Here is a 15666-nt window from a genome sequence, read left to right as displayed (position 1 = left end):
GTGCAGGGATGCGGGTGCTGTGTGCTGGACGTGAGGTCTGTAGCAACAGCACAGAAATACTGGGGCTGAGGATGAATTCATAGCGTTTCAGCCAACTTTCACAATTACTTATAGTCATATTTTGGAAAATCCTATTTAATACCTCTCCCCCCAGACAATCAAACAATTACACTGCTATAGCTATTGTGCTTTGCCACCATTCATTACTATTACTTTTTAAAAGTTTCATATCCAGGAAGCCAACTGAAACACCAGGATCCTTATGCCATAACCATTCTTTTGCTACAAAAGCCCCCGCAATCATTTGTGTCTATCTGTTGCACTTCAACATCATGCTCTGTTTGCTTTATGATTGTAAAAAGAAATAGGATATTTTAAATATGCTGTACAATAATAACTTCTTTTCCAGTCAGATTTCCTCTAATTGAGATCAGCTGAAATAATCTTAATGAAGTTGTACAATATGGAAGATTCCCTGCCATAGAGGATTTATATGCCTAGACTATAAGTGGTGAGTGAAGTGTTTGCCAGCACTCAATTAGTAGTTCCTATGTCATTACTGGATTTTTAGAGGGTGTTTCTTAAACTACTTTGAATTACAGTGTTACAAAATGCTAAATCAATTACAAATGTGTCCTTGTATCTACTCCATAAGGATACCTGCCATGATTTTTTATGGTCCTTTTAGATTTCTTGTTTACTTCCATGAAGTGAAATAAAGGTCATAACACAGTGAAACTTATTTCTTAAAGTTTAAAAAAAAAAAAAAAAAATCAAAACAGCAGGCCGTAGAATAGAAAGGTGAGATTCAAAGACACAAATCACTTCACAGTCACAAAAATTGCCAAAAAATAGCAGCTTGCAGCTGTGCACAGCAGGGACAGAAAACATTAAACACATGTTAAATAACAAATAGGAGACTTAAATATAGCTAAAAGTGGACCTTATTCTGAATAAATCATGTAAACTGCATCGTAATGGTTCTAAGGAATGTAATGGATCATGTGAAATACGCTAAATTTATATTGTTAAAAAAAAAATCAATAGTTAACCCCCTCCCTTATAAAAAGGGGACTATTGAGTCTATGAGTAAATATTTTGTCTGTCATTTTCTTGCTCTATGTACAGCAGGATTTGTGAATTCCATTTCAGTTAAGGGCAAAGCAGGACTTGCATTCAAAGCAGTTTGGGTTTCGCGTATGGAACTATTTAAGATTCTCTTTACAAAGACTGGACTTTTAATGAAATTGTCCTTTTTTTCCCTTTCTCCTGTACCAAATGCAAAGAAGGTAGATTATCCCATTTTTTTTGTATCCTCCTGGTAAAGGGTTTGAATTGGTCCATCCAGCATCCTGCATTCATTGCGGTGGCGCTGGAAGGGCAGCCATTGCTCACCGGGCACCGCAGCCTCATCTCATCCTTCTCCCGCCTGGGAACGAGCGAGCGAAGCGAGGGGGAGAGGAGGGGACAAAAAGGATCTCTTCTTTTTATGAGAAGCATGAAAAATAAATCACCGCTTTGAGTATTCAAATCAATCCTGCTGGCAACTACTTTTCCCTTGAAATGTTTGTTGCCTGTATATTTCTGCCTTCTGAATATTTCCAAGCCTTTTTGCTTGCCTTCCGCACCAAGGGTCACGTTTTAGTTTCCCTGTATATATATTTTTTGAGATTAATGTACCTTAATGACATCATTGTGTGCAATGATGGGAAGGTCCCCAAGTTTGCTTTTCTTCCCATCTCAGTTGCACTTCCGAACAAATCAGCTCTTGGGCTTTGATGTTTTTTCCTTTAGGGCTATCTTTCTTATAGGCAATATAGCTTACCTATACATTTAGTGAGTCTGCAGTCTCTCATTAGATGCATTTTTGTCATCAATAATAAGTTCCCAAGGAGCCTAATGCGAGGGGTAACAGATACAGTGTGGAATGGAGCCATTGTTTGATAATGCAAAATCTCTCATAACAATGTAAATAAGAGGCTGAATACATTTCAGGGCTCCTTTGTGTTCCACGTTATTAGATGGTGCTCTATTTTCAATCTGAATATTCATAATATGCTCCTAGAGTGCAGCATCCAAGTAAGTGGCTTTGAGGAAAAATGATTTTTTTTTAAGTGGAAGGAAAAAAAAAAGAAATGAGGAGTGTTCTAATGAGGAACAGTTGAGTACTATGATTTAACATACTTCTGAGGTTTCTATCAGCCTGGAGCCGTTCGTTCTTGGCTTGTACACAGTGCATTTACATGGAGCTCTGTTTGGATGAGTGCCTTCCAAAGTACTAAATGCTCTAATGTACTGAAAAGCGATAAATATGGAAAATGCACACACACACACACGCGCACACAAAGTGCAGATACGTATGTGAACGCATATACTCACACCCTTGCAGACACACTCACCCTCCCCCATACAGATGTTTTAATCTCCTCTCTGGATAGATGGGTGAAATTTTGAAGGCAAAAATAATAAAATGGTACATAGTTTATGTATTTATTATCTGGCATTGAATAATAGTGAAGTACTGTTTAAAGGGATGTGCTCCCACCCTTTCAGCGTGAGACCAAAGAATAAGAATAGGGAAAGAGGAAGGCAAACAAGGGGAAAAAAAACCCCATGAAATAAAAACCTGTATGAGCGTTGTCGCTTCCTCCCTGACCTGCCCGACCCTGCTAACTTGCAAATGGGGCAAGGAAGGGTTTGGGTTTAACCAGCACAACAAGCTGTGTTGCTGGAAATCGGCTCCTGTAGATGCAGACAATAAGCTCTGGAATGCATGTCACTGTTTACTGAGGGCTCTTTGCAGTGACCTGATGAGCTAACAGCAGTGATGGCAGCAGAAATGGTAATTGTGATTTTTATAGCAGTGTCTTTGCTAATTTCTTTCAGTTCATTCCTAAAAAAAAAATAAATCTTAGACCACAAAAAAGAGAAATAAAATTGCGAAAACAAAGCTGAATAGGTTAATGAAATGACAATAGAAAACTGTCCTTAATGGGGATACAATTGCTGCCTGAACTATTTATTGCTTACATTTATTTAGATCCTTCATGAAAAAATGTGTCTGTTTTCCTATACTTTGATTTTTGCTGTGAAGTTTCGAGGAGTTTTTGTGCTTTTTCATCTAATATTCCTCCTCTAACTCTCCCAACGTGATTCATTTCTTTAAGATCTTGTTTTATTTTTAAGTCATCAATTACTCAAACTTTGTTGGCCTATCTATTCTCTGCCATCTGGACCCCATACCTTATTTTAAAGCATGTTCAAATAATGACAACCTTCTTTTCTCAATTAATTTATGGGCTGTGGGGACCATTTTTCATTTGTTATCATGCACTTCCATTTGATCTCTCATATCTTTCTTCTGCATCTGCAACTATAGTGTATAAATCTTCCTCTCAAGCATTGTCATGGTGCCCAAGATATATAGGTGTAACTCCCTATTAGTTCCACAAAACTGACCTTAATTTCTAAAAATGGTATCAGATGCGAATAAAGTTTGGTAAGATGATTTGTTTTGATTTACTTTGTACCACTTATCTAGGAGTTTTCTTCCTACTTTTCTTTTATCTAATTTAGACAGTATAGTCTTGCAAGCCCAGTTGCATGTTTATCCATTACCTCCCTGCCAATGCTGCTCCTTAGAGAGATGGTGCTGTAAGATTTTGGATGCTAAGAATAATAAAATGGCCTTTTTCAGTAACCTGCAGTAAGTATGCAATTCCTTTTTGCATTTAAAAATGGTAATTTTGTTTCAAATAAAATACAAGGATTTTGTAGGTCTGATTGAGGTGACATTAGTCTGGCAAAATGAACAGAAACAGACATATCCAAATAGCTTTCATTTTATTCTGCTGTGTTGACAAATGATAAGACTTAAAAATCCAATTCTCCCACAGAGCACTTACAAAAAGCTGGTTTGGACTGCTGAAGGGCTGTGCCTCACAAAACAAAACCCTCTCTTTTTTCTTATTTGGGGGACAGGGGGAAGTGTGCGCATGTGTGTGTGTGTTTGTGTGTGTGTGTACCTGTGTTTTGTTTTACATAAACAGACTTCAGTCCAAACTAAGGATTGCTAATTAAGCAAAAACCATGACCAGATGTTTATTAACACCTCTCAGGTTCATGGGATTTGGGTAGTGTGCAGTTTTCATGGACTAATTTGAGAAGGGAAACACCTTTATTGGAATAATGGCCAATTATAATTGCCTACTTTGCCCATTTTTCTTTTATCTGGTGTACAGAGAGGGGGAAGTAAGCCCAACCTATCATCCTCGTGCTGTTAATATTAATTCTGCACATTATTTGGTACATATTATTAATAATAAATGCATAATAACGTACAGATGAAAAATTCCTCAGCCATTTACTTTACGACAACTTTGTGTGTGTGTATGTTATTAGTTTATCACATCCCAACATTGTTAACCTATTTATTGTAGCCTGCCACTAGGTTTGCCTGTGCCAAAGCAATGATGCGTCACTTTGATGCCAAAAAGCACTGAAACAGGAAGAGTTGCTGTTGGGTCCCAGCATGGTGACTTCATCACAGGCCTCAGCTTCAAACTGTGGAGTAATAAAACTGAATAGCACAATATAAAACTCCATGTTTCATAAGACAAATATTGCTTTACGCATTCATGTCCCTTGTACTATGTTAACTGTAGGAAGAAATGGAATACAGTTTTAGTGACCCCCTGGGACCTATAAAGGCTATTTCTGAGTCTGAATCTTGCTGTTTAATTTAATCATTTATTATATTAATATTCAAATGGGCTGCATCTTATTAGCTACTGCAAAGATGTTAGTATGTCTGAAATAAATACCTAATTATGCTTTTGAAGAGAGAGGTTCTAAAGACTTTTGTACATTTGTGCTAATAGAACAGTTCATTTGCAGATTTTTTTCTGCAGAAATCAGCAGTCTGAGCATTTTGTTTTTTCCCTTCCTTAGTTTGAATAAAATAAGAACACAGATCAAATATACCATTGTGATGCCCAAATAGCACACGAGTTTTCCCCTTTGTACTGTGAGAATTCATTCTCCGAGCGAGTGAGTTATACAGTAGCAAACTGACCGGTGCCCTCAGCTTCCAGCTCAGTAACACATTAATAAAAATAACTGCTTTAACCAAATGACCATGAAATTAAGTATGTTCTTATTCAAATTAAACAAATGGATATGCTTTTGAAAAACATTTTTGAGCCTGACATGGTCATGTTTAAAATACATTGACATTTTATTGTTTTTAAAAGCCCATGATTATTTTTTTCCCCCTTGAGTGCAAACCAGAAAAGATGAGGATTTTGAATTTCACGTCTTCAAACAATGGACAGCAGCTTCTTGCAAAAACGCATGTTGTGATACTGCATCAAATGGGTCACAGGATACAGGGACAAGGAAGACAAACTATGAGTGGATTTCTAGTGCCAGCGCATCTGCGGATCTCCAGGAAAAGCCTTTACTAAGTCTGCATAAGGATGAACTGAGCTGCAAACACTATGTACGTAGATAGTACTAACAAACACATTTTAAACTAAGTGCATACACTGCATTTAAAGCAGTACAGAAAATTAGAAATAAATGCAAAAGTTACAGTCTACAAAACTAAGAATTACAAGTTACTATTTTTCAAAAGAACACCACCACCAAACTTGGAATAATGTGGTTTGTTGGGTTTTTTAAGTCCCTAAATCCAAGGTTCTTACTAATACAAAATTATTTCTTTCGTAACTGTTTGCTGAATAATGATGGTATTAATAAAAGGTTAAAAGACAGAGGCTTCTGGAAGCTGCAGTCCTCATTTTATCCACAAACAGCCAAGTTATTTTAGCTGCAGCATGAGCTCTGCCGAGCTGACCTGCAAAGGGCTGCCCCTCACTTGCTGCGGCCGTGCCACAGCCTTGCCAGAGCCGCTCCTGCCAGCGGGGACGACAATTAGCACAGTTATTACTGCTGGACAAATTATCAGCCCCCTTGTATCTGAGGGGCCAGGTGGGTCAGGTCCTGTAGTTACTCAGGGAAGTTTTGCATAACGCCGGTAAGCCTGGCTGCTGCTCCTGGGAGTGCTGCCTGCCAAGGCTTGGACTAGACCCCACTGCACAGTTCATTCCTTAAGCCTCCCAGAGCTTCAAGGGCTGCACCTTGCCCTGTTTGCCCCCCCTCCCCACGTCTTCACTGTCTCCAAGTCCTCCTTGAAAACCTGGGAGCTTTTGCTGTGGAGAGCTTGAGTCAGTGCCACCCCACCAGTGCAGGGGACTTGGATGACAATTATTTGGTTACCTGAAACCGTTGGCAGGATTGTGAGGAGGATCAGCGTATATTATGACATGGAATGCATAATATTTTATAACCACTATTATCTTAGTGATCAACTAAAATTATTGACAATAGTCATCTAAACTACCCTGTATATAAAACAATAGCCTTTTAAATTTTCTAATTAATGGAAATAATGTTTCTTTCCACAAGCAGCTGATGCCTATCCCTGTTGGAAAATGCTTCAAAATATACATTGTTATCCAGTTTTGCCTTTTTCTTTTTTTCCTGCGTAGTACGTAAAGATAAGATTTTCACCCTGGGTTTAATGGGTAGAGCAAAGCTAGGGCTTCAATAGTTAACCTTATATTACCCTCTGCTGAATAGACACAGTATCAATGTAGGGGTTTAACTACCACACCACTAAAAACACATATTCCTGCAGTTTTAGACTAGCCATAAGAATGCTGTGTATATGTTTTCCTCATTATTTGGATGTGCTGTTTGAATGTTGTGATCAGTGATTCAGAGCACATGATTCATCAGGAAGACATTTGCTAGGCAGACATGTGAGGAGCTGTCTGCCTCTTCAATCTCACTGACAGGGCAAAAATGCTGATTTATAGTAAATCATTAAAATCTGCTTATTATTGCACTGCTTGTTCCTCTTCTCCACTTCAAGCCAGCATCTTGATCTGCATCATGTCTCTTACAATTTTATACTACAGCAAGCAGTTATTTAAACAAGAGAGAAATGATCCTTAGTCTTTATTAGTGCATATGAAAGGATATTTTGTTTAAAGAAGACTAATTAAGAAAGCAGACTCTATTTTCTTGCTCAGTTTAGGGAAAAATAAAGATCTAAAACATGTAAGTGCGAAGAATTATTACAATAAAACAATATTTTAAAATGATTACTGAATAGCTTGTTTAAAAAAAAAATCAGAAAAAAGCAGCTGAAACCACCAAAAATGTTTGGAAGGAAAGACAGGTTGTGTTAAAAAGGTTGGACTGATAATACGAAATCAAATATATTTACGCAGGAAACAGCCATGCTGGATTGGAGAATTTTTCAACTGTGTTAGGTTTCAGCTTGTGTTAGAACTTGGGGAAGACACAGCTAGATATTGTATGATTATGTGTGGAAAGTGGGAAAAAAAACAAGACAAACCCTCAAAACTAGTCCTGGGTGCCAGTTGGGTGCAATGACAATGGGAACATTAAAATAATTTTCAAAAAGATGGGGTAAAAAGTTTTGTTTACTTTGATGGGGTGGTTTTGTGAAATAATAATATAATATGTAAATACGCTTCCTGATAGAAAAACAAAGAAACAATACAAAAAGGTCCATATTGTGTATGTGTTACTTACAGTAAAAATTTTAATTTGATGCCTGGGGACAGAAATCCTTGCCACTGAATTACAAAGAAGTGAATAAACTGACTCAAAATTAATCCATACAGATCTGTCCCCTTAATAATACTAATTCCAGAGAACAAAGCAGTGCATAATGCATTTTAAATTAACTTGGAAAATGCATAATTTATATTTGTTTTATTTCTTAATATTTGAACACAGGTACATTTTAGAATGCTAAGGACAAGAAAAGAGAGGACAGATTTTGTCCATATATGCTCAATTTAAAAAAAATAAAACCAGACAATATTTTTCAAGCTCTCTTAGAAAAGGACTTCAGCTGTGAAATATTACAGAGAAAGGATAAACACAGTTAGGAGAGAGAAAATGATTTTTAACATGCTGTGAAATGAATATGTTTGGTTAAAATATAAAAAGGGTCCTAATTCCTAATAAAACATTCTGAAATAGATAATTACATATTAGTTTGGATCAAAAATAATGTCCTTACTCATGAGAAGCAATTGAGAGATACACAGCGGGGTGGCCTGTCAGGCATGGCAGGCAGGGAGAATACGGGATGTGAGAGGGGCAGGGGTAAAGCTCTGCATCGCTCTGCTCTGCGCCACGAAAAGTGCACAGTGCGTGCGGGGAACGACAGGACACAAGCCTGCTGCTTTATTAGTGCTTTTCACCTACACATGTAACATTGTCACCTGCCTTTTACATGTATATATGTGTATACATATATATATATATATATGTATATATAAAATATTATTTACCATATGGGTGTGCAAGTAGAAAATGAGACATCCTGTGTATAACCCAGAAAAGCCAAGTCTGTAATTCTCAGATGCACTGCTCCTTTGTCTGCTGGGGGGGGGTTAGCGGGGCCACATCCCCCTCCCCAGCCCAAAGAGTGAATCCACAGTTACCCAGGCACCACGTTGCCCTGGGGAGGAGGAAATCATTTTGTGTACTGGTATATCAGTCTCCTTCTAGGCTATGACTTTTGGACCAGCTCACAGGTGCTTCACTGCCCCACCATACCATGGCTGTGCTGCTGGATTTGAAATCGTGTTGTTCAGTTTGAAGTAAACAGAAAGGAGGGAAAACAAAAAGATTGCTGCTACAGTATGTGGATAGGTGTAGAAGATAATGGAATAGAAGGAGAGAGCATCTGGGTTTAAAGATTCTTAGTTTGGAAAATTAGTCCTCATTTTTCCTCTCACTCATTTCAGAGTAACTTTGGATCTAAGAAACTGGAAGCCTGTTTGAAGAGGGCAAAAGGCAATGGGATCCATGAGTGCTTTTTGCTTAACTGTGTGTGCAGGGACGGGCATGTCTACATAGGAGGCAGGGGTGTCTGCATTTTTCCTCTGGCATACCAGCCTAGGTGGCTCCTGAAAAGGAAGATAAGCTTTTATAAATAAAGACTTGAAATTTTGAAAGCATTTATATTCTTGTGTCAAAGCTGGGTGAGGATGGCAACCTGAGTGAGAGTTCAAACAAACTGGACCTGGTTGACTATATTAACTTGGGAGAATGTCACATCACTCGGTATTTCAAACATTGGTGGTACATATGCCACTGGTAATCAGTAACAATTTAGAATAATTTCACCGGTGTAGATTTCAGCTATAAATATTCCCAATTGTTCACTAGCTCTGAGTGGTTATCATATCAGAACACAAAATGTAAAAAGTGCGTTTGATGGAGATTTTTCTAAATAATCTTTATGATTTTCAAAAGAGGTGAAATTGGCCTGCGGCCAGACTTGCTTACAACAGAGAAATTTAGCCCCCAGTCTCTAAGTTATAAATCTTTTTGCCAGATTGGGCAGAACATCACATTACCTTGAACTAAATTTGTAAAGAATGACCATTGTCCTCACAGCTGTAAGAGACAATGTAGAGCTTGTCCCAAACCATGGGGTTTAATAGGCTGTTCACATGAAACTAAAAAGTGAGGAGATAAAACACAGCCAACACAAATTTATCCAAACTGATTACTTCTATAGTGACAATTTGTTACATAGTGACTTTACTAGAAAACTAAATTGATTACAATTTGCACACTTCTAGTATTTTAACTACCTGGAAAAAAAAGTATCAGCTTATGTTTATAGGAAAACATTCCTAGTTAATTCCTTCCTTGGTGCTATGGTTGCGAGTTATTTTCAATAACTCAATTTACAGGCTAGCCTTATCGTGGGCTAATGCAAATTAATGTTTTGAGTCATAAGTGTTTCCCTTGGAAACAGTAATTTCAAGTTAATGTCTCTTGATGTGAAATGGAGTGCAGTGTCACAAGCTCTCTCTCACCAACCTACAAATTAACTTCTGTTTCCTCTGCACAAGAAATATGGACGGTGCCCTGCTTTGCTTCCTGTAAATAGCTATATACATATAAGTATATGTATATGTCTATGTATGCCTATGTGTGTGTGTGTGTGTGTGTCAGGTCAGTTTTAATGACCTGGTTATCCTGGATTTTCACTGGTGCAACCAAAACTGTGTGAAAAGGCCACACACACTCATTGGAAATAAAAGAAAAAACAAAGTACTAAGATTTACAGCATACCAACACAATGATGATTCATGAAAGATAATTGTTGATCCCCAAAGCAGGCTTGTTTGGGCAGGTTGGTTTGCTTGGTACCAACCTTTCTTACCAGGCTGGTGAGAAAGAATTTGCAACTAACAACTGTGAAAATAAAAGAACAGAATTAAAGTAAGAAGAAAAAAAAAAAAACCCAAACAAACATGGAAAGAAAGAAAATAGTGAGCAGTGGGGAAAAAAATAAAAACAAAACCAAAACACATTTCTTCATTGTATTAATGACTTTTTTTGGTGACATATTTGAAATCAATCAACAGTTGAAAAATTCTCCAATCCAGCATGGCTGTTTCCTGCGTATGTATATTTGATTCCGTATTATCAGTCCAACCTTTTTAACACAGCCTGCAGAGCTCCAGCCTTGTGGTATTGCACAGAAAGAAATCACAGCATTTCTCTCCATCCTTCCAGCTCTCTGCACAGGCCGGGCTGTGGGCTTTGCATTCTCATAGTTGAGGGAGACTAAGACCAGAGTAAAGTCTGAACTAATAATGGTGAATTCACTTACCATAGTCAAAGTAGACTAATTCTGCTGGCTGTGCGCTTGATGATGCTTTCCCCTAGAGCTCTTATATTACTGGATGCACCTGTGGTTTGGACTCTTGGTCATTTCATCTCCTTGCAAAGAATCCATTTTTTTCTTTGCCTTCTTGTCAGTTCTGAAGTCAAACTTCTGATTTTCTTTGCACCTAACATCTGGAATTTATTTAAAAATAAGCATTAAATCCCAACAAGTGAAACAGCAATCCCTTCTCCACTTTTCCTTTGCATAACTAAGTTTAGAAAACAAGCTTTGTAAGCAGAGAAATTACAAAAATCCCATCTTACAATATAGAATATTTTCTATCTTTGCACAGTCTTAACTTCTTTTGGAGATACCCAGCTCCACATCCCACCACGGACAGTACCTGTGGGTGGCTACTCCTTGACCTCCACAAAATGCCGTAACATTCAGCAAACTCTGAGGTGACACCAATGATGCTACATACTTTCTCTCAGCATATGAAACTAGTCTCCAGACTCCTAAGGAATAAAAACAGGTTAAAAAAATGTATAAATAGCAGTTAATGTAGAGTGCCCACTGAGCATCAGAGAGGACAGTCTTTGAGCTTAAGAAAGCACACAGATCAGCAAGGCTTGGGCCAGCTATGGGAAGTCGTGTGGTGCTTCTCAACACCAAACCCTGCACAGGCTGCAGGTCTCTCACTCACAGAGGAAGGAACTGGCCTCTTCTGAAAATTCATATGTTCAATGAAAAGGCAAAACAAAATCTAAATTGCATGCAACTCTTGCTCCTGAGAGAAGTAGCTACACATCCTTGGGAAATATCTTCCCTCATATTGAGTACAGGCAGGAGAATGAAAGTAGAAGTGCCCATCAGTAGCCAAAGGCAGATGTGGCATTTCCGAGGGAGGAGAATCGAGGGCAATAATAAGATCTGAGATAGAGAACAAGATAGAATCGTAGAAGAGGAAAGGGAAGGAAGAAGAAGCACGGCTGCAATAAAAGGAATGAAGAATGGAAGACAGAGCATTCATAAGCCAAGATGAACAAGTAAGATGGTAAAAATTAGGGAGGAAAAAGAGCAGCATAACTGATTTTTAAAAGCTAAGGTCCTGATGTCTATAGGAAGAGGAAAGGAATAAAAAGAGTGTGGGCAAAAAGGAAATAAAGACAATCTGGGCTGATGGAAATAGCAGAGACAAAGGAAACAAAGCGTGCCTGAAGAAACAGCAGCAGGAGCGGAGAGCACAAATTCCTTTGGGAGGCCACAAAAGAGAGAGAATAGCTCTGGACAGAAAGGGATTTCTTGAGAAACCACTGGCAAAAGATAACGAAGTTTCTATTTATTAACACAGATTGTTTAATGATCTTTTTTTCCCTAAGTTTTGAAGCAAATTATGGGACTCAGAACACCAAACAAGGATGCAGAAGAGAGAATGATGTCTAGTTTATGCAGGTTAGTTTTAGTTTTCAGAGTGTCTTGGAATAGCACATACTGAATAAAATTGCAGAAAGTATAATAGCCTGTTTACAAGATCAAGGCACAGAAGCAAATCAAATGAAAGGTTAATAAGATCAGAGTTCATAAATTAAGGTTTAAATTCTCTTTTTCTTAAAGAGAAAGATTTAGATGAAAGATCATGCAATCTATTTTAATTGTAAGAATAATTAGATGTATGGAAAAGCAGAAGGGATAATATGTAATCAGTGAAAGGACCTGGTCTTCTTGACCAAGGAAATGCCCTTCCAGACAAATTCAAAGACATTGCATATTCGAGAATCAATACATCTTTCTTTAGTTGAAGAAGTCTCTTATTGTCCTTGTTGATTCATGTCATCCAACATTAAATGGTTTTACTTCATCAAAGGAAGAAAATTTTATTTTATTTTTTTTTTTAAATTGTTGGCACAGATAGTTCATTCTGATCAAAAAGCAAATATTCAGATACAAGCAAAAAAAAACCAGAACAGCCTCCATTTGGTACTTCGATTTAGACCTGAAAGCAACTGAAAATATTTATTTCTGTATTTCCAACATAAATGGTGTAATGTTTAGAATTATATTTTCAACCAAATTGATGAAGTCCAAAGGTATCACTTTAATGCAGAAACATCACTTCTATCTTTTGGAGATTGTTTTTTCTTGCGTTAGTTTTCTAAAGAGTGTGCAGAAAAAGATACTGCAGATTCAGCACTTAAGAGGAATGGTAATCAGACAGTATCACATTTAAATCACAATGTTACATTACATTGCAACACCTTGATTTTCTTACAACTCGTGGTAATTCCCTAAGGACCATCACTCTTTAGAGAAAATAAGAGATTTAATCAGTAATGCTCCCAAAACAGTCCTTGCACTTTGGAGTGCTTTTTTAAAAAAGACTGTTTACACACAAGAATATGGCTGCTGATGTGATAATTGAGACTCAGTTGGAAAAAAATATGTTTTTCTTTTCACAATTAATCCTTTTGGACTTCATTCTGCAGAAGGCTGACACTAAAGTCTCAGCAAAATTTCTATGACCAAATGGTAGAAGAAAGTGGCTGCCGTCTGAGGGGCTGTGCTGGATAAGCCTGGGGCAGAGGGACCTGCTGTCAGGTCACCCCCCACCCTGTGCCAGGAGAAGGTCCCAGGGTAAGATCAGGAGTATTTCACTCCTGGAAGGCAGCTGTGCTTATGGATTCCTTACCTGCCTCACAGCACTCCTTGCTCACCCTGGGGCAGGGAAGAAGCACCAGGACTGCCGCCAACTTCATGGGCATCCTTTCCCCCACCCAGAGCCATGCTCTCCAGAGCTCATGAGGCTCCCAAAGGTCTGTCCCAGCCTTTAGAGTCTGAATTCCTCCAGTGAGCAGGCTGGCTTGGCTGTCTGTCTGCATAACCTCCAAAAAGGGAGAAAGTAGAAATTTTAAAAATTGGAGGTGCCTGAAAGACGGGACTGTGCTACAGCATGGAAGAAGGTGGTGTGGAGGGATGTGGATGTTGCCACTGCACAAAGGGGCTGGCAGCGCTCGCTGATGCTTGTGGGGACTGGTCAGGCTCCCGCGTGTCCTTCTATGCCATGGCCAAGTGGCTGCTGGACACCAGACACAGTAGTGGGGATTTCCCAGCATCTAGGAGGAAAAGCATCACATCAAGGGTTGAATAACAATATCAATAGGGAATGCTGCCTCCTTGCTTCTTTGTTGATGAAGCAGCTTGTTTCGGGGATTTTGGTTTTTGAACAGAACAAACATTAAATAATCAGTAAATGTTATTTTGCATGAGTGTATATCACTGCATTGCTCCTGTTCCTGGAATGTGATATCATACATCAGAGTCAAGAGGGATTAACAACTCTGTCAAATGTCATCAGTGAAAACTGTATATGTACAGTCAGCGCCTGTGGAAACACTTCTGAGCAGACTAAGTTTAATTCAAACAGTTTTCAGAAACATCTTCGATTGTCATAAATAGGAGAGTCCCTGGAGAAGCGATATTAGTTTTACCAAATGCAGTAAAACATCTTAAGAAAAAAATCATAAATATAAGCAAACTGTACTGATAGAGTATTTGCTAGAGAAAGAGCAAAAAATTTACTGTGGATGTCATTTAGTGTTTAAAAATACTATCATGTGTGGCATTAAAAAAAAAGAAGAGTATTCTCTTAAATGTCTGTTACTTAGTTTTGCAATGAAAAATATCAAATAGTTAAACTTTATTATGTGTAAAATTGTTTTTAGATCATAATGTGAATGTTACATACAGGAAAGCAAACTTGAAAAGCAAGGAAAAAGCAGCTTGCTGCAGAAAGATTTAAAACGCCAAAGCCAAACAGATGTTTTTAAGCTAATCTTACTGCAGCAAGGATCACCTGCCATCATCTGTAACCCAGCCCTCAAGGAGGGAGGCCAAGATTACTGTGGGGTTATAAGTCCTGGTTCAGTTATTGAGAACCCTATAGGAACCCTTGAAATGCTGTATGTAAAATGCAAAGGGGCCTTTTGGCAGATGTGGTTTCCATTCAATGAGAAGTTCTGGCTTACACCACTTAAGGGCAAGAGCTGCTGAGTGGCCCGAGCACTGTGGTGGCTGCAGCGTGGCGTGCCAGCCAGCCTCCTGCTGAGCCCACCAGCCTTTGGGTTTCCCTCTCAATGGGACACAGAGACAGGACACAAAATAGGAAGTATTTGAGTGCAATCCCAGAAGAGCCCTGCTGTTTTTTGCAGAGCTGGCAGGGGCTCTGCAGCTGGCTGGGGAAGGCTCCGCGGTGTCCCCTGGGACGGGACTGAGGTGCTGCCATGCCCCTGACTGGGCCAACATCAACTCCTACTTCAGCTTCCCAGACGAGGTTTCGACTCACACTGCACCCAATATATAACAGGACATCACTTCCTGAAGAGGGAAAGGGTTTTCTTTAAAATAATGGTCATGCCTCTTAGTGTCTCAAAGGAGTCTAGCACTAAGCTTAAGCCTGGTGAAAATTTTGTCCAAAAAGTGTATTTCCTTCCTAAATATTTTCCTTCAAAATAAATCATGTTCACAATATTAAAAAAGAAACATCCTGTGTCCACTTCTGTATTTTTCCAGACTGTTTTTTTCTGCTATTGTTCATGGAAGACAGTGGGATGGGCTACACTCATGTAGAAGCAAGTGCATCTTGAACTCTGTCAGCCATAGTGTCATTAAATCAAAGGAACGTCTCATGATGTAAGCAGATCTCAATTCCTTGCAGCAACGTCGCTGTACAGGTAACTGCTCCCTTACTCGTCAGTTGAATCCCTTTCTCTTCCTATAAGAGGTCTTTTCTGTAAGACCTGGAAGTCTACCTGTTGGTGTTAAAGACTCAATCTCTTGTTCACATAACCATCAAAAAAGAGCACTACAGTTACTGTAACTTTTTGACAAGCTGGATCGCCAAAGGAAACACTGACTAACCAGAAAACAGA

Source organism: Columba livia, chromosome 13, assembly GCF_036013475.1.
Source record: "Columba livia isolate bColLiv1 breed racing homer chromosome 13, bColLiv1.pat.W.v2, whole genome shotgun sequence".
Classification (NCBI taxonomy): domain Eukaryota; kingdom Metazoa; phylum Chordata; class Aves; order Columbiformes; family Columbidae; genus Columba; species Columba livia.
This window is presented reverse-complemented; position numbering follows the sequence as displayed.